The following is a 23,308-nucleotide window of genomic DNA, read 5'->3' as shown; positions in this document are numbered from 1 at the left end:
TGATGTGACACACCTCACTCCTGGTTTTCCCCTCCAAGCTCCACAACTACTAGTACCATGTTCTTTGGCTCCAACAGTCTCATTAAACCATCCAACACTTGTTCCTGAGGTACTGCTTCTCCCCTCTAACCTTTCTCATGCTGTGCTCTCTCTGTCTTCATTTCAGTACTCAGAAATGCGGCAGAATTCTTCATTTCAAGTTCCAAGATCCCATTTCGACTTCTCTGGTGATTTCCAACACTATCAAGATGTTCCCAGAATCAGAACAGAAGACACTTCACACACACACCCACCCACAAGAGCAGGTGTTCCACCAAGGAACAACAACAAGGTTTAGATTCAGTTTAGCTTTCTGGACCAAACATTCACCAGAAGGACTGTACTTCAAAATTGCAAATAAGGAATCTGAAAAGACATGAAAACTTTATGGATTTGATTGCCATGTCTGCCAGGGAAGTGAAAGAGTATTAAATACATCCTCCTTCACAAAGCAAAATTCTATTATGCATGGACCTTTGGTATAAGGTTTTCAGATTAATCTTCATTTGTCCCCATGAAATCAGTGGCGAGAAGCAGCCTTGCACCAAGCTATCCTAGGGAGAATTTCACTCCAAAAGAAATACTCCATTTTTTTTATGTTATAAGTTATCACTCAGCCTTAAAGGAAGAACCAAAGCATCTGAAACCAACACTTGGATTTCAGTCCAGCAGGGCTGCTGAGGAAATCAGCCAGTCTTCCCTGGCATTGTCAGGAGTAGCTCTTGCTGGCAGCCCAAAGCAACCCTACCAGTCATTAGCTAATGGGATGTGGGGGCACACACAGCTGGCAGAACGCTGTCCTCACTGTGGTAAACTCACCACAGGGCTGAGCTCTGTCTGCAGCAGGAGCACTTCCTCTTGCTGACAAATTTACAGGAAACTGCAAGAATGGACTGCAAATAAAAGCAGCACAAGAAAAGCACAGCAACAGGCAAAAAAATCAACAAAGCACTAAAAATATTAAAATAGCATGAAAAACACTTTCTGTCAGCTGCAGCAAGTCAGCTCAGTGGTTAAGTTCCACTCAGAATAATGCAAGGTTTCATACATTATCGATTTCTACAGAGGTCCACAGTATAATAAGGCATTAAGAAAGTAAGGGATGAACAGAATGTGTCCTAAGTTTGAGTCAGGAGTAGATTATTAGAAGTTTTATTATTTTATTAATTCTACCGAACTAGTTTAGTCTCAAGTTTCTAGATGGCAGTGGAAACAGCCACTATATTGAGAGATAACGTATTTGTCAGCTGCATGCTTCACACAACTGCAGATTATAGAAGAGCAAGTGTAAATTAGTGAATCCTTCATCGATTAAGTAAGGCAATCTTGTGAAAATACAAATAACCATCCATCAGAATTGCTTCTGCTGGGTAAACTGCATTATTATCTTTTTTTTATAAAGATAAGTCAGCAACAAGGAGAAAGAATGAGGCCACAACTTCCAAAAATCCTCTTTCAATGTCAAAAGAACTCCTACACTTTAAATTTCCACCATCATCCCTTCCTTCAGCTTACTTCAGAGGACATGAAGTCCTAATAATATTTTTACTTATTTGTTAAAATAGGTAACTGAAGTCTTGATAATATGTATTCAATCAAATATATATCCAGTGAACATTTAAAAGCTTCCAAGTTTCTGCTTATACCCACTCCAGCAGCTCTTAGGTTCTGAACATCTACACACATATTGTTGGCTTGGAACTTAAAAAAAATGCCAGCCAGCACCAGTCTGCAATAAAAAGCCATATCTCAGAGAATGAGCATATCAATTTTAAAACAAAGTTGTAACTTTTCATGATTGTTTCATCAAACAGTTTGGCACACATCCTAGAAGATGATAGCATCATTTTGATTTTGGGATACAGTTAATCTTATATTATATTAATATATTATAATATATTAATAATATATTGCTCAAATGTCCACAAATCAAAGTACAGCCACAAAGTACTTGCTGTTTATGCATAGCTTCCAAAAAAGCAAGTTAGATTGAGCAGCTGGAAGACAAGAACCATCTGCAATCTCTCAATATAAGAACATCATTATTTAACAGATTCGCTTACAGCAGCCAGCCTTGAAAAATAATGCAAGACTTTATATTAATGGGCTCCTCACTTCCAGAAAGACAGTGGGGGGCTGGAGTGCGTCCAGAGAAGGGCAGTGGAGCTGGGGAAGGGTCTGGAGCACCAGTCCTGTGGGGAGCAGCTGAGGGAGCTGGGGATGCTCAGCCTGGAGAAAAGGAGGCTCAGGAGACCTCACTGGCTCCATTCCCTTCCAGGAGGTCACAGCCAGGTGAGCGTTGGTCTCCTCTCCCAGGTACCAAGGAACAGGATGGGAGGAAACAGCCCCAAGTTGTGCCAGGGGAGAGTTAGGTTGGATATCTGGAAAATATTCCTCACAGAAAGGGTCATCAAGCATTGGAATGGGCTACCCAGGGAAGTGGTGGAGTCACCATCCCTGGAGGTGTTTAAAGAATGTGGATGTGGCACCTGGGACATGGTTTAGTGGTGAACAGATGTTCGGTGCTAGGCTGAAAGTTAAGACTCAATGATCTTAGAGGTCTTCTCCACCCTAAATGGTTTTATGAAATAAGGATTGAATTAAGATCAGTACAGCTGTTCCAGCATAATTTTAGATGTTGGCAATTTTGTTATGCGTAGCTTTTCAAGTTTCACAGATTTCTGCTGAATCCAAAGGCCCCTCAAAACCCCAGGGAGTTAACTGGGTCAAGTCTGTGCCAGTCAGATCACACTGATAACATTTGGTATAAACAACACTTACAGTGGAAGGCAACTCCCAAAGATAATTTGCTGCCTTTTGCTTATTTTTTATATAAATTTCGATACATTACCAACACTCCATTTCCACTTACTATTGAAAATAGATGAACACATTCTTTGTTCCTTTTAACTGCTATTTATATACAAGGTCCTCAGACAAAACACTGTAAATGCCACTGTGGCTGTGATTAACTGCTCTTTCAGCAGTGCTTGTAGAACAATTTAAAATAGAACATAGGTTAAAAAAATTATCTAACTAGCAGAAGAACAAAGGTGATTGTCAAGATCCTATTCCTGAAGACAGCTGCAAAGGGAGTTTCCCCAAAGACACAGGTACTGAAAGTGGGAATTTCCACAAGACATTTATTTCCTTGGCAGAAATCTTCAGTTCCAACAATTTTCCTGCTGGGCTGGTTTGTGATTAACTGCACACAATTCTATCACTAAGATACTCAAAACTGATAAATTAGAAAGCACTGTTGGATGCTAAAATAATTTCTGCCTAGATGTCAAAAGAGTTTTAAGCATTTTAGCTGGTGGACTACTGAAATTTAGTAAAAGCAACATCTAACTAAAGGCTTTAGAAATGCATAGGAAGGGGTCAAATATTTATTAGTGATTTTAAAGCACCTCTGACAGGTACAATTAACCAGCAGATATCTTGCCATATTAAGTTAAGTCTGTTGTTAGGAAATATTTTTTTCTGCTTTCCTAGAATCTTACTTACATTGATTTAAAGTACATCAAGTGTCCAAAGGGGGAAAAAAGGAAGAAAAGAGATTTAATTTTTTCTGATACCAAGGCATTTTGGCAAGATATACAACACCCATGATTCATTGTATACTGTGCTTGTACAAGACTAATGTAACTGAGATCCAAGACTATTATAGCTAATGAGAGTATTGTTGATGCAAATCAACAATAAAATTACTGAACATAAGCAATTTTAAAACATTCCTGCACTTGGATATTAAAACCACCAAAACTACATAGAGCTTATAATGTCCTTTTGAGTGTCTATCAACAAAAAATGCAGTGAGTAAATTCATAAAAACACTGACCCCAATAACAAGCTACTAATTGAATCCTAAACAAATGCAGCAAGGCCTGGTCTAGAGGAAGTATTTGTTCATGTCATCTGTGAGTCCTTCAAGCCTGTGTTTCCCTCTCCTGGTGGCTGCAGGAACCTTATAGTTAAGCAAATATACCTCTTCAAGCAAATGGCTGCAGCCAGCACCAAAGAGGAAGCTCAACTTCTGCTAGACCCTGAACAAACAAAACAAACCAAAACAAAGATTTTTCTATTTTTGTTTTGCTTGTATAGAGACTTTGGATCCAATTTAAAGACACAGTAACTGCAAAGACTCTCTGTACCATACTGCTGTACAACACATAGGTGGTGCCAGGTTTTAAATAATTATGCAGTGAAGCATCTCACAGTTTGCTGTTCTCAGAGTTGGAAACTCTGACTATGAACCAGAATATCCAAATAAGCTAATAACCATGCAAGTGTGATTTATAGAATGAGCAGGTCCAGCTGGGTTGTGTTACTAATGGGCTGTCCCCACCTCCAGCAGCTTTGAAGCTCCTTGTGCTCCGAGCCTCATGCAGGTAAGTAGGTGCACCAGAAACATGGATTCTTTGTTTTAAATGCCAATATGAACTTCTCCAGAGGATGTGGTAAAGCATAAGTATCTTACCACTGACACAAAACACTGGATCAAAGGACTGAAACCGGTAAGGACACGGTTTACAATAACCTAGTTTAAGGCTACCGTGTATTTCATCACTTATTACCTTTGTTTTGTTTTTTTTTTACAAGCACCAGAAAGAAGAAACTCTGTAAGCTCATGCTTATTTTCTACAACAGATTAATTAAATCATAAACATCATGTCTAGTTGGGATTTTAAGTGAAGATTTTAAAATTGAAACAAATGTACACTGCAAAGCTACTCCAGAAGGACAACAGTACAAAAACAATTTTAACCTGGAGGACATGAGAGGGAACAGTCAATTCATATCACATAAAATAACCATAAAAATGTATAACCTCATCCAATGGGCTACTTTTACAAGACAATTTGGACAACGACCTTTTCTATTATCATTTCTTTATGGAAATCACTACTTCCTTCAGAAGGATGACTAAAAAGAAAGAAATTCATTCCTCCTAAAGCTTGTTTAAATGAACTCCAACAGCAAGGATTAGCCTGAGATTGACTCAAATCTCCACAGTTGTAGAACTGCATTCAAATGTGAGCTCACTCAGGGCTATTTTCAAGCACAGAAGACATTGATATGCAGTATTTCATAAGACATGAAGAACAACACTGATATTTTACACCACAAACTAGTTTGCCTAATCAGACATATTACTGCCATGGTGCCACAAGTTTGCAGCAAGGCTTCTAAATAGGTACAAACCCCCAGCATAATATTATGAAAATAATGAACCCTTGACAGTAAGATAGGCCAAAGGCAAGGATCTAAAACCCAAATTCTAGATTCTTACTTGCATCTGATCTTGATGTCATGTAGCTCTTCTCAAATCAGCTCCTTTTCAAACCTGTTCTGTATGTCAAGACACAAACCTTATAAAGGTGTTAATAAGAGTATAATTTCTTCATTCTGGAGAGAGGACTTGAGAACACTGCATATAATGGGAATGGATGCAATGGTACTGTGCATGTGAATCACAACCTTTCCTAGATTGGAAATTGTTAATATTTCAAAGAAGGAAAACAAAGGAAAAGAAAAATAAAGCACTGTAACACATCTCACAATCTTGCACAGTGATTGAAAAACTGGAAATACAGAAATCCATCTCAGATTCCAAGACCTCAGTCTCTGGCACTTCAAAATTACTCCAATAAGCCCCTGAGGTGCAAATTCTTAGGCTAGAAGAATATTCTGTATCTGTGCCAAGTTCTTACACTCTCCTTGGATCTGACTCCATACAGCCATTCCTATTGACCCATTAAGGGAGCTAAAAAAAGAGTTTTTAAATGGGAACACATTTTAAAAGATTTCCTTCCCATCAATACTTTTAAAAATTATTACAGACAAAGTCTGAATCTAGCAGGAGCCTGGAATCTTTTACATCCACTCTACAGTCTAATTAGAATATTGCCTCTACTTTTTTAATTTGAAGATGCTTCTGGGCATCACATTAACCTATCCTATAATAGAATTTGGAAATAAGCAATTTCTCTTTCTCAAGCATCTTATAGCACTGCCCATTCTTTCCATTCTCATGGTCACAAAGATGGTCCAAAGGTCATTTGTCTGATCCCTGGCCTCACTGACTTTTCACCACTGAAACTAACTTTTCTTTATTACAGACTGAAAAGACACACACACACATATAGAAATAAATATATCTACAGTTCTTAAAGAAATGCTGTATGTTATGAATGTCAGCAGTCCTATTCTTGGCAGGATGAGCTACAAAGAATACATTGCTTTTGTGCACCATTCTCTTTTATAGTTTCCTTGAAAAGCTCTCTCAAAACAGTGCAGCCAGACTCTTTACAGAGATGACCTGGTTATGACAGAAGGGCTCCTTCACAACCCCCAAAATCTTACATTTATGCACAGCCTGGAGCTCTCAGTCATTATGTCCAGGGGGTCTGTATAGAATTCTTTCATTTCCAGGCTTTGGTCCTACACAGAATTTATATGGAGCATATAACATTTCCAGCAAAAGCTTTTGCATATTTACAGAATCTCTTCCTGCTATACACATCCCAGATATTCTTAAGGCATTCTAAATACAAATCACTTCTTGTACACAATGAAGAGTTGAGGCTGGATTTCACTTGCACAAAGGAAATTCAGAAATTTAGGTCAGTGGGATTGGTCCTGTGCCAACCTAAGTAATCAAACCTGACATCCTTGTATAGTAAACAGAAGAGTTCATCTAGACCCAAGCCAAACAACATCACAGATGATTGATTCAGCTGTGGGCATTACTGTTACTGCAAAATAAAAGATCTACAAAAGCTGAACTTTACAGGAGAAAACACCCTTTCTGCACATTTAAAAATATTTAATGCTATTTATGGTATTTTATTTAGTGTATAAAATCATACAGATTGATCCACTTAACATCCTCTAAAAAACTGCACATAATAACTCTATCAAAGTGCAGCTGCACTTTGTTAATTGTTTATCTCTACAGCCATAAAAAGAGCTCTCAGCTTTGGAGGTGTACCAAAAAGCATTAAAAGTGTCCAAACTTTCTGGACAGAGTGTTTTTGGACTCTCTGTTCAAAAAGCCTCCTCTTCTTCCAGAACTCACGTGACAATCTTTCATGCATTCCAGTCACTTATTTTTAATTAGGAAGACACTATATCAATGAAATACATTTCCAAGACACAACAGAGCTAATTTCGAATTTCTGACATCTCCAACAGATCAAAATCTAACAACCCCAACACTTCAAACTACAATTATCCCATTTCATACTTGAAAAAAAATTTGTCTACAGAATTTTATGAAAATTTTCTAAATTTGGCATCATCACAGATTAACAAAGATTGATATAATGACAAAATCATTGTGGGTCGGAGCCATTGCTCCAATGCCACTTCCTCTCCTGAGCAGTCTACCCAGCTGGCAGGGTACAATCAAGTGCAAAGCCTGCACTAGTTATAGTTTAACTGAATGTGGAAAATTAATCCTTTAGTCAGCAAGGACAAGAGAATTGTTGAAGATTCTTCCTACCTATTGTATACCTTGGAATTTTAAACCTCACCTTTTTTGCCTCTTTGGAATGTTGTATTGTTTTTCTTCATTATTTTTCATTCCACTTTGCTGGAGATTAAATTGTTCAGTTAGAGATCACAAGGAATCTATTCCCCAAGACTCCCCATTCATTTGACATTTTGACTGTTCTACAGAACAGGGTCATCAACCCTTTCATTCTAATAAAACCTCCCTCTTTTTCTAGACCATTTTGCTGAAATGTGCAACATAAACCCATCAGACCGTAGGTCACTAGGGTTAAATAGCAAATAGTGATGCAGTTCATCCTCCTAACACAGGAATATTAGGATCACATCAGGTTTACAGTAGCTTTTTATGTAGACTAAAGCCTGACTATCAGGCCAAGTTCATATTTGGTCTTTGCCTCTGAGTTGCTCAAAACCCTAAAATTCCAGCAATAAGCAACGAAGGAAAAGGAAGTCTGACCAATGCTACTAAGGACTGTGGGAGACAGCTTCCTCACAACTTCTGTTTCTCTAAGAATGACACTTCAAACTCCTGATTCATCTGTTAGGGGTGTTTCTTCCACACACCTTCTCAATTAGCACAGACCAGCAAGCACATTTAGAGCAAAATTCTGCTAAGGCTTCATCTCCTAAGGGCTGTAAAAATTACAGAGCATGAATAACACGTGGCAGGCAAATTACTCAGTATGTTCACTAGAAAGATAAAAATGGTGCAGGCACAGAAACAAGGATTAATTAGAAGCATCTAATTAATACGTTTCCTGCTATCTAAAATGGAAGAGAACGCTCCAGGAAGGAAGGGAGATGTGTAAAATTGCCAAACTAAGAGTTTCAACCAAAAGGACTTGTGTTTGCTAGATTCACAGCAAAGACACTGCTGCAAATCCCTTCTGCTTGTCTTTCTCCCAATAAGCAAAACCTGTCAATCAACAGATTGACACATTCCTTGGAACAACACCTCCAACCCAGAAGAGGAGGAGACTCATCTCTCAGCTCAATTGCCCAGCAGAGAGCTTCCTACTACCCAGTAATTATTAAATACCATGACACTCTTGTAGCCCATTAGAACAGCAATTAGTACATCTTTAGTAATTAACAGATTTGTCACTAAGCCCTCGCCACCTGCCAACCCAATTCTGCTGGGGAGCCAAATCCGCGAGTGCAAGTGCAGCAGCACCGACACCTTTCTCTCCCACTGCCACATCCTTCTGCTCCTGGCAGTCCTCTCATTCCTCTAGGAACCAGTGAAGGAAGCAGAGGAGCCACCAAACACAACTAGGACCATTGAAGGAATGGGGATATCATGCAGCCATGGAGAAACAGCCTGGCAGCACAGGCACAGCAGGCACCACGCCAACATGACAGACAGCTTCCAGATTTAATCACTTTGGGATCATCTGGCAATGTGTACATTTGCAAACATGGTGTTCCACCTTATCAGCGTTGTTTCCATCATTGTGAGAAAGCTTATCTGCGCCTCAAAGCAAAAGATGTGAGATTCAACACATCCCTTTGACAATGCTTCATTTGGCCTCTTCAGGCACTTGAGTCAGTGGCATTCTGAACTAAAACCTTCTTCACAACAGCTGTGCCACTTGCCAAGGGACAGAAAGAAGGGCTTTTTCCTTTCTTTTTTTCTTTTTTGGAGGTGGGGGGGAGGGGAAGAAGACAGGAGACAGATGACTCACTAAGGCTTTGAGTATCGAAGGAAAAAAGAATTTCACTGTGAGTTCTTCCCATAACAGCTTCCCACAAATACAGCAATTTCCTCTATGTGGCTAGAGAATAGCTTGGCTATCCAACTCTGTTCTCCTAGTTTAAACATGAAGAGTACATTTAAAATATTCCTCTTTCCCTTCCAGATTTCCCATGCTCCCCCAGTGCAGTCACAAGTATTTATCCAGCATAATCCCAGCAGTCTGCCATGCTTAATTTACTCCTGAGTAAGAATACCACACAAACTTATGGATGGTGGGAGTGGAATACATTTGTGCCAGACTATGCATCATCTTATTATTTGTTTGGGCTCTCCTAAACCCAGGATGACAACTCTGTTGTATATAACCTCATTTTATTTTTTCAAGGTGGTTTTCTATTTCCAGGTCTTTAGGAGGAAGAAAACTACAAATCCTGTAGCAAGACTTGTGTGCCCCTCCTGCAATGGATGTTTTTTCTTCTCAGAAAAGCCTTTCTGGTCAGCATTCTGATAAGTATATTCACCTATATTCACCTAGTCCAAGTCTCCAGTTACATACTGAAGGTAAGGATTCTTTCCTAGACACCAAGCAGAGATTGCAGAGGAATAATTGTCCCATGCTCCTGTATGTGGTACACCCACTTGGACGGCAGAAATTGGTTTTCCCCACACAACACGTACAAAGCCTGTATAAACAAATCCCACTTTACTCACTTAAAATGCACAGTGCTTTGGAAACATGCCTACCTGGCACCACAGTGGAGTCTGATTAACTGACTGAAAAATTACAGTGGAAAGCTTGAATGTTTAAGCCTGGCTGATTAACGGAAATTAACAGCTGCAGATGCTCAGCAGCTGTTCCAGTCAGGTCACTTTTTCACCCAAACACAGTTCAAAGTACCTTATTTTGATTAGTTAAGCTTACAGATCAATTTTGAATTAGCTAATTATAAGCTTTTCATCTGCCAGCAGGACTTGTAGGCTCATAGTCCAGGCTTTGTGCTAAATTTCTCTTTACATCATTGTCAGGAAAAAAAAAATAGGGAAAAAAAAAGCTAATCCTTCCAGGAATAGGTACAAATCAGAACAGAAGAAAAGATAAGGAACTCTTACATGAGCTTAGGGGTCTAAGGTGTACAGTTTTATTAGCATAAAGAAATACCAGGAGCTGGCTTCAGCCACATGCTTGGTGAAAACAGTGTGACCACAGGTCTGTGTAAAAGGTTTAGGAGACATTACACTTCATGAAATGCAGAGCCAGTGCTCAGCCATACCACAGCACTCTGAGATAAGAGATGCTCCACTTGAGGAAATAACAGCCCTGCAGTCCTCACGCATTGAACCAAAGTCTTCCCTGAGCTCCAGCTTGGTCTAGGAGAAACAAACAATTATGTGATGTGTCGTAATAGAATTACTCTTAAGCAACATCAAGGTAATGATTTACTCTTTTTAGTTTAGTAGTAGTAGTACTCTTTTTAGTTTTCAGTAGTTTAGTTTAGGGCTGTCACAAGAATAGAGACTAATAATCTAAGCCTCTGCTGCTTGGTGCAGGAACGAGCTCTGAAGGGTAACCATGGTCTGGTTTCAACACCGATCTCAGCACTTGGACACACGCAACTTCTGATCAAGTTAAGGGGAACTGGGTAGAGTTTGAGGTGGAATTTAAACCAAAACTTTTTACTTCATAGTAGAATTTTAACAAGTTTAACAAATACACCGATAGAGAAATTGTCAGTCACCCAAACTGAGGTTTAGAAGTATTTCAAGTCTTGTAGAATCATGTAAGAGCTAATAAAACATGAGATGAAGGACCATTTCGAAGATATTTTGACTTGCAATAAGATTAACATGAAGATATTGAAAGAAACCACCCATAAAAAAAAAATCTAACTGCTAATTCTATTAATATTTTAAAAAATCTTCATTTGCAAAAACTACTGTTTCCAGAATGATGATTAATGTCTACCACTACAGTAGCTTAAGCTAAAATTAGAACAAGGAAACAAAGCTTCCTACAAAACCACTAGTTTTTTGTCTTACAAAATATGTTTCACCAGACAAGACCCAGGTATTCACGACACTCTACTTCCACTTCTCTTCTTCCTTTTTCATTACTAAGCTGTTATTACATTAAAAATGAAAATTAGTAAAACATGCTTTTACACTTATTAAAATATATTTCAGGATTTGAGATGTTGCCCTGAAGTGCTGCATTAGTAAAGACAAAGTCATCTCAGTGACTGATTTCAGCAGAGTAAAGCTCTGTCGGAGAGTAGGAAGCTTATTTATCTGGGGAAGAACTGAAGATGGAAGTGGGAACTGACATGTTAACTCAGATTTCCCTTCTCCAAAGGTTCCTGTTTTTCACTTTACATATCTTTAAATAAAAAACTCAATGATAATAAAAGATGAAGCAGTCATTTCATATGAAGAGCATTGAAAAGCTTTGCTTTTTTTGATAATTAATTATTAAGTTGCACAGCACAGGTTCATGGTTCACCTAAATAGGAATACTGCCAGCTAAACTGGACCTGACCTTATTTCCATCTATTACAGCAGAATTACACCAAAAGATGCAGTTAACCTCAACAATGAGAAAGTATATTTACACTGAATAACAATGGAGTTGAGTGTACTGAAGTCCAATCTAAATTAATTTCCTTGTCCCTTAAGAGAGAGAACCCATTCATGCAGCTCTATTTCCACCACCCAGCATGGTTTTGTTTCATTTCCTTGACCATACAAGTACAAAGCTTAGGGGTACTAAATTCTCCTAATTCCTTCTACAATTTGCTCTTCTCTCATTTACTTGGCTACACTTCAAAATGAGAAATCTTTTGCCTTTAGTCATGTCTATTATGCACAAACCACCTTTCATGATGAGTCTTGCAGCACACTTCCCATCCCCTCTCTTTTGTCAACACTTGGACAAAGAAAGATCTCGGAGGCAGCAGCAGCTCCAGACATGCACTCTGGTGCCACTGCCTCCCAGCCCTTTCTTTCCAAGTCCTGCCAGAAGCAAGAATGAGGAATCATTCCAACTCCAAATGCAGGTTGTTTTCCTACAGCAAGTTGGGACTAACCACTTAACCGGAACTTGGTAACCAGGCTTAAGCCAGGTGCTGAAAAATGACAAATCAGTTAAAACAGGAGATTAATCAGAACACAAAACACTAACAGCCACCTCTCAGAACTGCATATTTAAGTAAATTTTTGGTGTACATATTACTGCTTCTCCTCTGCTTCTTTTCAGGCCCTAGCTACAATGATGAGGGATTTTAGTTTCTGGTTTTTTTCAGTTGCATGCTATCCATCCCATTAGAGGAAAGGCTTAAACATACAGTACAGGCACATAAGAGGAAAAAGAATAATAAATACTTGCTTAAAATACAGATATTGTCTTCTCCCTAGGTACCTCATTCATGACCTCTGCATATTTGTGCAGTGCTTCTGCCAGCAACAACAGAAATTCTAAAATTTCAGGGATTTTGTACTCCCCAAAAGAGGTTAAATAGTACTCAGCATAGCTACCAGATTTTTTTTTAAATGAAGATTGATACTTCACTCAATTGTTGCTCCCATATGAGCTCCAATAGAAATTCCATTTTCATATTTAGAGGAAAACATCTGGCATGAAAGATTTCCTGTTTGAAGAGTCCTTACAAGAGAGTTCATGATTAAAGGCAGAAATCTGACTTTCTCCTAGCACTCATTTATTTAGCGAAGCTGAAGGGATAACAAAATAAGAGTCTTGGTTAAACAGGCTCAAGAATTTTCCTGTTTGGGGATTGCAATACAGTCCCTGCACTGAAAGAATCAAGAATTTCAAAGAAGAGTTTTACACAAGTCCTTTGCGCATGCACATGTCAAGATATTGTACAAATTAACGAAGTTTAGTTGCAATGTCTACTACATCAAGCAACAGAATCTAATCTGTTTACATGGAGCACTCTAGAGTTTTCATGAAGTGACCTTGAATGTATGTGTAGTTACTAATTTTTCTAAATGCTTAATAAGAGAGTGAAAGTCTCTGTAGGCAACTAAATCCACTTTGAGTAATGAGGAATAATCAGGAATTAACAAAGGCATCCTTAAGTGCTCACACACTACCATATATAGGAGCATCCCCTATATAAATCAGTTCAGTCAAAATATAAAGAAAAGAACCCCAAAACTCCTGTATTCCTGCCCTAAGAGATAAAAGGAAATGGTGAACCAAACCAAATTTTGTGTTTTTCTAAGTTACAGCAGAGTCATAGAGCAAAGTTTAACTAAGAGCAAAGTGTTTACCTTTTAAAAGCATAAGGATATAAAGCCAGTTTGAATTGGGAAGTTCCTTCTTTGCCAAATTAACACTTGAAGAGCAACACTGGAATTAGAGACATATACATTTTCTAGAAGACAGAAGAGATCTAAGGATTCAAATGTACCTACTGTTCCATTAGGATGGAAGTGATTCTGACCATACATGATTAATGATGTACAGGTTGTCAGTTGCTGTTATTACTTTGCATAAAGAAAATAAAAATCCAGAAAGCTTTAACCATAACCAGCTGAACAGTGAGAATTTTCAAACATCAAGAGGATGAAAACAAGTGTTCCCTGGACTACTGGAAGTTTTACCTGTGGCTTTTCTAGAAAGAAAAGGTAGTAAGGAAGCAAAAGTGTAGTTCCCCTACCTCAGGGCAACTACAGACATGAAAGTTAATCCAGCAACAAAATTCAGCAAGCAGCTATTCCTAAATTTTGCCTAATTTTACACTTATTTATTTCACACCATCTATCTAGCTCAGTTCTTTACAGCTGTTTTAGGAGACAGATCCAGAATGTCCTCTTTCCATGAAATTAAGATTTGTCAGAAGCACTTTAGAAAGAGTCCTAGCTACACATTAGGTGTCCCTGAATTAGCCTGGTTAAACCAGCCCACGACTACAGCAAAAAGCCACAAGAGGAATCCTCCCAATAGGCACTCAAGCTGTTCCCTTCTCTGCTCCTAAAATCCCAGTCTGCAGGAGCTGAAGCCATAAGTATTGCCAAGTATTGCCAAGCATTGATTTCTGAGTGATTGTAATTCTTTCTCTGCACTGTAAATCACCCTGAAGTATCTTTCTGCCAAAGATATTCAGATATGCATAACTACTGCAACAAAACCACCTTGGAAGAGATAGGAACTCAGTCATTATAGGAAATGAGCTGGCACACAAACAAAATAAATAGATTATTTCAGTTATGCTGGTATGCTGCAAGAGAGGGAGAACAACATTTAGGTTTGTTTCCATAGGAATTCATGTCCCTGCATTCTCCTGTAACTATTGCCTTGCTTAAAATTAATCCCTTATCTCGAGAAAAATTGTTTTCAAATTCCTGCATCTGTGAGATGAAATGTAGACTCTTGGATTCCCTCTCTTTGTAAGGAAAAAATAAGAAATTCAACATAGAAGCATATGGAGAAGAGACAAGATCGAAAAAAAAACTTCAAACAGATCTTGGAGAAATACTGTAGCCACTATATTGCTCTTAAAAAGCACAGTGCTGAGAAACTCTGCCATGTGCTCTAGTCTAGTCATCAGAAACAAGCAAACCAGAGATACATACAAAATATGTAATATAAACCATGATAAATAATTCCTAGAGTTAACAACCATACCCAGGGTAGTTACGCTGATCAAAACTTCAGGGCCTTCAATTCTCCCTTCCACATATCACAAAAGGCATAACTCACTTAGTCATTCCAGCATGAAGCAAGCAGTGTTGATAGGAGGAGAGGGGTGTTGATTAACAAGAGTTAGCAATGGTTCATAAATTTTGGAGGAACAGACAGTGACATATGTACATGTGATAAGTGTAAGAAATACAAATTTCCTTTAGTACTATATTTACAGAAATGAGTCAGCCTCAGATTACCTTTGAGGCTGCCTTAAATCCCCCTGATTTCTACACTCCCAAACTCCCTTCCCAGCACTGCTCCACTACAGTACAGGTTCCAAGGCAATAGTGAAAAAATGTTATGAGGAAATGCCTTCATGGAGTAAGATTACCTTAAAAAAAAGGCCAGAAGAATGCTTAGCTACACGAGAGAGGAATAAACATCAAAGAGGTTCTTTTCTCCCTTCCATTAAAAAAAAAACAACCACCCTATTAGAAGACAAAACACATAATGGAAGAATCATTGAATCATTGTATCAACTAATATTTTTAAATCTAAACAAAACCAATTTATCCTGGCTGCTGCCTGGTAGCTGTCAGGAGTCCTCACCATTCCTGACAGAACTATTCATCAAAGCTACTGAGAGTCTGAGCTTCTATGAACATTCCTGCAAGGTCCAGTAGAAGCAGCAAACAAGCCAAGATCCTGATCCTTCAGTAACACAAACTAAAAGTTTACAAATCGCAGAGTTACTTACATCTGCAAGTACTTTTAAGATCAGGGCTTAAGCCAGAAACAATTAATGGACACAATGCTTGCACAATGCTGCACATTCCAAACTTATGAAGCTGTTGAATAGTCTGATAAAAGTAAAATCTACCCATGGTCTAACATCCCATGCCAAACAGGCTGGGAGATGCACCCACACAAAGTCGGAGTTGTCAGGTTAAAACACACACACCTCTCTACTCCTGCAACCTTGTAATGCAGAGCAATAAATGCACCAGCAACCTAAGGGCTGTGGGGCAAAGAGCAACACTGCAACCACCAGCTTTGAGTGTCAGGGGCACTTTTCCTGCAGGTAAAATGACAAATATGTATGTGCCTTTCGGTCACCCATGCGTGTGTTTGGCGCTGTAAAGAAGTTAACACTTCTTAAGGCATCTCCATTTCCACTAAGCATCACTACCAGAGTGGCTGCCATGTTTGGTTCTCTGTCAAAGGAGTCTGCTTCACATCCATTTAAGAAATTACACAAGGAGACTTTCCACGGCCTCTATTTTGCATTTTTTGTAGGCAAGCTAAATTTTTTAGCAACAATTTTAGATTGGCAAGCTGGCCTTCAAAGTACAAGGGGTTCATCTGTCTGTAGGAGCTTACAGATTCAGTCAGCTGAATCAGACTGGCCTCAAACACAGGAATTCTGGCTCAGACAGCCCTGCCCAGGTTTCTGCAAGAACTTATCTTGGTGTGTTCATTCTTACTGCTTTGACAACTTCAAACCATTTAACCCTTTCCAGAACTGTCATCTCTGCATCTCCCTCCTTTATCATTTTTTTTCTAAAAAGCTCTTTATTTTCTGAACCTTTTAGCATGAAGTTGTCATGCTTTGTGGAAAAGTTCATGGAAGCCGAGAGATTTTAAAACAAGAAAATGACAAATAGGAAGCAGTATTTAACCCACCACTAAGCTGACCCAGTACTGACTCCTCAATAATGGAATATTGGCAAGTGGTATCCATTAATCAGCTCTCCTGCAACACCAAGATGGCTATAAAATACTGCAACAGGAAGGGAAAGAAATGTGTTATGCCTAGAAGAAAAATAGCAAGTTAATTCTGCTTTTGTCTAAAGCGTGAAAGAGGCGCATAAAGGAAATAAACAACAGAGGATTCGGCTCTATATTTCCTGTACAAATACAACCAAAAATAAACAGAGGAGGTGTATAATTATTCAGATCTAAATTTAATAATAAACTGTGACATACTAACCCTTAGAGCAGAGAAGAAGTGGACAATTGCTTCTTGTAGTAAGAAACATAGCAGCTTAATGCAACTAATTTCCAAGAGGAAACTTCAATGCACAGGCAGACCAAGCACACATCAGCAGGAGACTGTGACATGCACTCAGGAATTACTGCACCTGCAATGATGAATTTAGACACAGCACAAGGCTGGTTCAGTCCCACTACTGACCTGTACTTTGTCAGCATCAGGACCAGAAAATGGTCTTAGCAGACAGGCTTTCCCTGTAGGAGGAGAAACATTTATCCACCATCTCAACTCATTTGGGCTAGCAGATCCAATTTGCACTGGTCACTCGGGGATAAAAGCTGACAAATTAAATAAGCACATGCCAGCTCCTCACTCTCTACTGCTCCCAGCGGCACAGCACCTACACCTGCAGAGGGACACGAACTTCATACCTAGGCTGAAGTGACAGGCACAACCCAAGTAAAGAGGGGGCATGCAAGATTAAAGTAGATAGCAACACTAAAGAAAATGCTGCACAACGCATTCGTACCCTATGTTTCACTGCTATGTTTCAACGCTAAGAAGTTTTGCCTCATCCTTTAACATATATATATTATCATTGGAAACATGCTAGGAAATGAATCCTGGTGCTCCCAACTCAACACCAAAGCCACAGCTCAACACAAGTGGGCAATACAGCTCTTTCACTCATCCCTTCCCAAAGGAAAGCGACTACACCTTTTTCCTGCGCCCAGAAGAGCCTTTCCTCTCCCCACGGGCGGACTCACACCGACGACTTTCCTCCATCCCACCTCCCACCTGCAGTCAGCAAAGCGGCACCGAACCGAAGGCATCAACCCATGGAGCTGAACACACCTCGTGTCTTCCCGCTGTTCCCCAGAGCCGCGGGAACCTCCCCGGGGAGCCCGGGCGGCGGCTCCGGGGGCCGCCTTTCCCCGCCCGGCTCCGGGGCTCGGCGGGGGCCGGCCCGGTGCTTCCCGAGGCTCCCGTGACTCACCCCAGGAGTTTCCCGGCGCCCTCCAGCAGTGCCGCGGCGGGAAGAGGGCCGGGAGCGGCGGGCACGGGGGAGCCGCGGGCACCGGGGATCCCTCCCGCCCCCGCTCCCGCGGGCACAGGGCGCTCAGCTCCGCGGGCAGCCGCGCCGGCCGCTCATTCCCGCTGCGGGCAGCGCGCCCCGCGCCCGCCCCTTCCTTCACCTGCCGGGGCCGGCCCGGCCTCCGCTCCCGCCCCCGCTCCCGCCCCGCCGGCACCGCCCGTGGGAGCACCGCCCCTCCCGGGGCTCTGCGGGGCTCTGCGGGGCTCTGCCGAACGCTGCCCGCTGCCGGCGGTCACTGCTCGGGTCTCTGCAGCTGGCACAGCATCACCGAATCCAGACCGTCCAGTCACACCTGTGACCGAACACCACCGTGTCAACCAGACCAGGGCTCTGAGGGCCGCGTAGTCTTCCCCTAAACACCTCCGGGACCGTGACTCCGCCACCTCCAGAAGCTGCAGCCCCACAGGACGTGAGCTGGGCAGCGGCTTTTATCTGACTGGCAGCGGGTGCCTGCCTGGGAGTCACCAGGGGCAGGGAGAAAGGAGGGCATAGCATAGCTACAAACGGTGACATTCCTTGGCGAGTGTCCTGTGTCCATCAGGAACCCCATAAAGGCACTGCCCCGTGTGTCCTGTGTCCATCAGGAACCCCATACAGGCACTGACTGCCCCGTGTGCCCTGTGTCCATCAGGAACCCCATACAGGCACTGCCCCGTGTGCCCTGTGTCCATCAGGAACCCCATACAGGCACTGCCCGGTGTGCCCTGTGTCCATCAGGAACCCCATACAGGCACTGACTGCCCCGTGTGCCCTGTGTCCATTGGGAACCCCATACAGGCACTGACTGCCCCGTGTGCCCTGTGTCCATCAGGAACCCCATACAGGCATCGGTGACTGTCCTTGACCTCAGACTGCCGTGTTCCTGTGTCCATCAGGAACCCCATACAGGCACTGCCCGGTGTGTCCTGTGTCCATCAGGAACCCCATACAGGCACTGACTGCCCCGTGTGCCCTGTGTCCATCAGGAACCCCATGTAGGCACTGACTGCCCCGTGTGCCCTGTGTCCATCAGGAACCCCATACAGGCACTGCCCCGTGTGCCCTGTGTCCATTGGGAACCCCATACAGGCACTGACTGCCCCGTGTGCCCTGTGTCCATCAGGAACCCCATACAGGCACTGACTGCCCCGTGTGCCCTGTGTCCATTGGGAAGCCCGTGAAAGCACTGCTCCAGGTGTCCTGTGTCCATGGGGACGCCCATGCAGGCACTGGCTCCCGTTAAATTAACATGTTAAATGTTAATTTAAGATATAGAAGTATATATTAAATTATAGTATAGTATATCATTCAAAATTTTAAATTTTAATGGGCTTTTGTTTGTTTTTCCATTTGCTGTTTATTACTTCCCAGATGTTTGAGGAGGGGGACGGAAGGAGTTGTAGGTAAAAAAAGAAGGGTTTGGGGGTTGGTTTTTTAAATTTTATGTGGTTTTCAGTAACAAAATTGAAAACCATTTAGTGTCAGACGAAGTTTATGATTAATATTAGAAAAAGGTTCCTCACCCTGGGGGTGGTTGGGCAATGGAACAGGCTCCCCAGGGAAGTGGTCACAGCCCCAAGCCTGACAGAGTTCAGGAAGCATTTGGACAAGGCTCTTGGACCCATGGTGTGATCTGTAGAGATGGTCCTGTGCAGGGCCAGGAGCTGGACTTGATGATTCTTCCAACTCAGCTTATTCTGTGATATGAGCAGAGGTGTGAAAAATCAAAATTACATTTAAAAGTATGCAGAAGCAAAATAAGAAAAAAATATGAAAAACCCATTTTAAAAAGTTCAGTAATTTAAAATGTGTTTTTGTCCTGTAAAAATGATTACTATTAAATTTAAATTATTAATATTAAATAATTACTATTCTGAGAAGTACAAAGTGATCAGTTTTAACTCCATTTACTTTTGTAACAAAAATATAAAATAAGGCAGTATTGATCTATGTATCATTCTGAGGCTTGTTTGAGTAAAAAGTAGCAGATTTCTTTAGTGATTACACAGCTTATACTTCAACCTGGTTTTAAAGCTTTTGACCTTTATGGTGGTACCAGAGTAGTTTCTGTGGTCAGAAAATAAAGTGGTGGTGCAATACTTCCTGTCAATGCTATTTATTAGTATTTCTCTTTGTCATTCACAGAACTGTAGTACGAAGCAGCAAAGAGAATCCCTCTTCTGAATACAATAGAGAGGGGTCTTGGTCTGTGAAATGAAATCCCCATGTTCAAAGTACAACAGGGGCTGACCAAAACTGGAAATGGGGTTTGGTGATGACCTTTGATTGATTTGTAACATAAACACGGTGCTGTTAACATCTGCTATTGGATGTGAAGGAGCCTCAGTATAAACAGAAAGATCATTTCTGAGTATGAAGAAGGCGTTGCACTGGCAGGGCCTAAGGAAAATGAAGTTTCTTAAGCTTTCTCTCAGTGGCAGCCAACAGCAGCCTCAGGTTTCTGTTGCACAGAGACTGAGAGCTGTGCACAGCCGTGGGCAGGCTGGGTAGCACAAGTCCCATAGGAAGACCACAACCAGGAAAGCTGTCTGAATGTAGCTCTTCCACCGATTTTGGTGTGAGTTCTGTGTCAGAACGTCCTGACTGCTGGTGGAAACTACAGCATTTATTTTCCTGCCTGACTAAACCCAGAACTTTCAGTCTCCAGAGAAGGCAGATTAGCGCATTAAGCTGAAGCAGGTGTGGGGAACCTTCACTTTGCTGGCTGAATTGGCCCTGTGATTTCATTTTACAGGGTACAGCCCATGATTGAGATGACTGTGTGTGTTATTGCTGGATAGCAGAGCATGCTAACGAGGGGGCTGCCAAACTCGTTGGAAAGGCACACTCGGCCCTCCGCAAGGAAAACATTCCCCACCCACAAACCAAAGCCTAACCCTGACACAAACTGTTACAGGGTAACAGGCCCTTCTCCATCTCTCTTCTGAGCTGAATTTTGCTCCTGAAAAAGCCAAGCTTTCTGTGTGACCTAATCTGCATGCAGGGATCCAGCTGGGAGGACTTGGAGGCTTGCTCCTTCCTCCTGGAAATGCTGCGCCCACTACTTTTTAGGATCACACTTGTGTAACATCAGGAAATCATAGTTATTTTATGAGTTTGCTCTTTCTCAATTGTCTCAAACTAATAAACTCATTACTTGAATATGAAGCTTTTAGCAGTCCACATAATACGTACTCTTGAAATTGTGGAATCATAGAATATCCTGAGTTGGAATGGACCCAGACAAGAATGATGGAGTCCAACTCCTGGCTCTGCACAGGAATACCCCCAAAATCACACCATGTGCTTGAAAGCATTGTTTGAGTGCTTCTTGAATTCTGGCAGGTTTGGTGGTCATTGAAGCTGTCCAATTATTTTGAATTACAATAATCTGCTGTTGTGGGGAAACATTCCAACACAATTTTTCAAGTAAATATAACCCATAATGTTCTTATAAAAGAGAATGGTCAGGTTAGCCTGACATGGTCTACTACTGAGGAAAAAATCTGGTTTATCTCATTTATCTCTACATCTTCATAGTCTTTTTTTTCTTCCATTTGCATATGGCAAATCAGATTGAAGAGTCTGCAGTTCTGATACTGCTTTCCCCTCCATTCTTCCAGAATACAGAATTTGCATAACCCTCATTATGAAAAATAAACTGTAATTTTTAGCTGAACTAGACTCCAAATCTAACAGACTTATGAAAATACTTATTCGTGAGTTCATTAACGAGCTCACCTAGAATTCTGAGAAAGACACTGTCCCTCAATGCTTTGTGGCTTTGCTTCCTCCTTCCTGGTTCTCTTTTTTTTTTTTTTTTTTTTTTTTTAACAAGCTTGCAAAGCCTTGGTTTATTTGTTATAATTGCCTTCCCATGTCTAATTTAGCTGACACTTGGCAAGTCTCACTTCCTGGCCTTGAGACACATTTTGCCTGTGGCCATCAGTCTTTTTGTTTCTTGCACAATCTCTGCTTATACCTGATTTCCCCCTTGTGACGGTTCACTACACACTTTGAGCTCCAGCTGCACCAGGAGAGTTTCTTTCCTTGCTTTTTGTTCAGTCATGTGGCACAAGGAGTCATGAGGAGCCCAGTGTAAGCTGTCTGCACCAAATCAGGCACCATCCAAAGTGCAAACTTTGCACAAATTCCTGGGGTGGGAATAAGAACACGGTGCTTGGGGATTTTTGTTTTGGTTATTTGTATTCTGCCAATTACCCTACCAAAAAAGCACAAAAACATGCTCAGTGTCAAGGAATGAAGGTGCTTGTGTCAAATTTCAGATACCTGCGCTGTGCTTGAAAAGCATCAGAGAATGACAGAAATACAGAATTACAGATTAAAAGCTGGAGTCCTGACTGTGGGATTCAGGACTGGGTTACCTGCTTAAATATTCAACACACCTAAGCCTTTAAATATGCTCAGGCATTTGTCATTCTGTTGTGTACCCCAGAATTGTGCTCATTTTGGATTTGCTTGCTGCTCTTTCTTTTAGCTGTTCCCCCATGGGAATGCAGACAAGTCTGGCTCCAGAGACACGATCAAGGGGCCCTAATGGGGCCTCTCAGTAACAGAGCAGTACACATCAATAATGGCATGCTTCTCCCTTGCTCCAAGAGGTAAAAGGATTCTGATCCTCTCCTCAACAGGCATGCATTAAAATGACAACGTATTTAGGTACAAAGGGTACTTTTCTTTGTTTGTTCACTAGAATTGCCAGAGAAACTTGAAAAACATTTAAATTCCAAAGACAAAGAGATGTGAAAAAGAGCAAATGTTTTCATTAGCAATGTGCTGTTGTGTTTATAGGACTTTTACCAAAACTTTGGTCGAAATACAACTTCCTTCTTGGCTTTTTTTGTTGTTGTTTTCTATGCTGACAAATACTGCAATTCATTTGTTACATAACCAATTCCAGGACCCAACTGTATCCCTGTAGAGACAGAACAATCCATTATGGATGGAGGAAGCATGCCAGAAAAAGCAAGGCTTCATGAAGGCATTTTGCCTACTTCTGTCACGCTTTCTGGCTGAAGCTTTAAGGAAATAAACTCACTAATACTTCTCCAACATATTTGGCAGACAGCTTGTACATCCCTCCTTGTCTTCAGTATTGCAGAGCTGCTGATGTGCAGGACAAGGGTAAAGTGATCTGTCTGCGGTCATGGCTGTCCCTGGCATCACAGATTATCCCATTTCTTTTTTGCTGTACTGCATTTGCAAGCAGATTGTGTCACTCCTCTCTGCAGCAAACAACACTCTGTCCTGCCTGCCTCTCAGTGTGCTTGTGTGGAAGCAGCTACAATTTGGGTTTGGCATCTACACGACTGAGATCTGTAA

General features: G+C 41.1%; 1 protein-coding gene across 3 annotated transcripts in view; it reads right to left on the bottom strand.

Annotated features, from left to right (window-relative positions):
- The window catches only part of SH3BP2 (SH3 domain binding protein 2), a 36,681-nt gene extending 18,646 nt beyond the window's left edge, over window positions 1–18,035 (bottom strand). For all 3 annotated transcript variants that reach the window (XR_010439813.1, XR_010439815.1, XR_010439814.1), the window contains exon 1: window positions 17,888–18,035. The gene's annotated coding sequence lies outside the window, so the exon portion shown is untranslated. The remainder of the gene's footprint in view (window positions 1–17,887) is intronic.
- Between the last annotated feature and the right edge of the window lie 5,273 nt (window positions 18,036–23,308).

The sequence above is a fragment of the Zonotrichia leucophrys genome, chromosome 4, assembly GCF_028769735.1.
Source record: "Zonotrichia leucophrys gambelii isolate GWCS_2022_RI chromosome 4, RI_Zleu_2.0, whole genome shotgun sequence".
Taxonomy (NCBI): Eukaryota; Metazoa; Chordata; class Aves; order Passeriformes; family Passerellidae; genus Zonotrichia; species Zonotrichia leucophrys.
This window is presented reverse-complemented; position numbering and strand designations above follow the sequence as displayed.